Genomic DNA, 1,119 nt, shown 5'->3' with positions numbered 1-1,119 from the left:
GTGTGTGTGTGTGTGTGTGTGTGTGTATGTATAGAGTGTCAGTAATTGGCTGATATGTGAGAAGAGTGTTCGTATGAGGGGCAGCAGGGTCTGCGCAAGAATTCATTTCTTAAAAAACGGCCTAAAGCCTCAATTAACCCCTTAACCCAACTCCACCACACACACACACACACACAAAGCTGACGCTGCCAAAATAAACGTTCATGTGAACCCACATTGTTGTCTAATGAAGGCGGAGGAAGGCTGAAACATGATTTGAATAATGTGTGTGTAGGGTGGAGAAGAAACTAGTTTGATGAGAAAGAAAAGGAAAACAGAACATTTTCATCCCCCACAATGACTTGTGTTTTCCCCTTTCATGACACGATTTCAGAATAAAAGTCAGAGTGAGTTCCTTACCTTACCGGATCAGCGTTCAGGCCTGTGGATCACCGATGACATCCACCCCCAAAATCTCTAAAGGAAACAACAACAAAAAGACCAAAACAGTTTGGGTCAGAGCTGGACAAAGTACTCGGATCTTTTACCCAAGTAAAAGTAACGACACCACCGAGAAGAAAAACTCTGCTTCAAGTAAGTTATCAATCGTCATGATAACACCCCCCCTAACCGGGTCTTATATCTAGACCAGGGCTGAGTTGGAACCTGTTTCCTTGGCCCAGAGCCAGGTTTATTCGTGTGGAAAAGCAAAGAACCGGTTCGATATATGGCCCCGACTCAGAACCAGCACCAGAACCGCCTTGGTGGAAAAGACATACTAGAGGAAGCTGTATCATTCTGTGGGACCATGTCCACAGTAGAGCAGAGACGTCCTAAAACTCTGCCGATATCTCAAAGGTTTTCCTCGTTCTGGCCCGTTGAGCCAATGTGGCCTCCCAGCAGGAAGGTTGTGGGTTCAAATCCCGGTCGTTCCGGGCCTTTCAGTGTGGAGTTTGCATGTTCTCCCCATGTTTGCGTGGGGGTCCTCCGGGTGCTCCGGTTCTCCAACCCCACCCACCATCAAAAAACATGTACTAGGTTCTCCAGTAAGTGCCCTTGAGCAAGGCACTGGCTCAGATCTGGAGTTGGTCCCGTTTCAGCAAATATGATAGAAAGTTAGTTTTAGAAGTCTTATAAGTT

The 1,119-nt window shown here is 46.6% G+C and overlaps 1 protein-coding gene and 1 pseudogene across 15 annotated transcripts in view; both read right to left on the bottom strand.

Annotated features, from left to right (window-relative positions):
• The window catches only part of nrcama (neuronal cell adhesion molecule a), a 1,100,153-nt gene that overhangs the window by 534,894 nt on the left and 564,140 nt on the right, over nucleotides 1-1,119 (bottom strand). The gene's annotated exons all lie outside the window — the stretch shown is intronic.
• LOC116673021 (plexin-B2-like) overlaps nucleotides 1-1,119 on the bottom strand; it is a 279,884-nt pseudogene that overhangs the window by 155,028 nt on the left and 123,737 nt on the right.

The sequence above is a fragment of the Etheostoma spectabile genome, chromosome 23 (assembly GCF_008692095.1).
Source record: "Etheostoma spectabile isolate EspeVRDwgs_2016 chromosome 23, UIUC_Espe_1.0, whole genome shotgun sequence".
NCBI classification, from domain to species: domain Eukaryota; kingdom Metazoa; phylum Chordata; class Actinopteri; order Perciformes; family Percidae; genus Etheostoma; species Etheostoma spectabile.
This window is presented reverse-complemented; position numbering and strand designations above follow the sequence as displayed.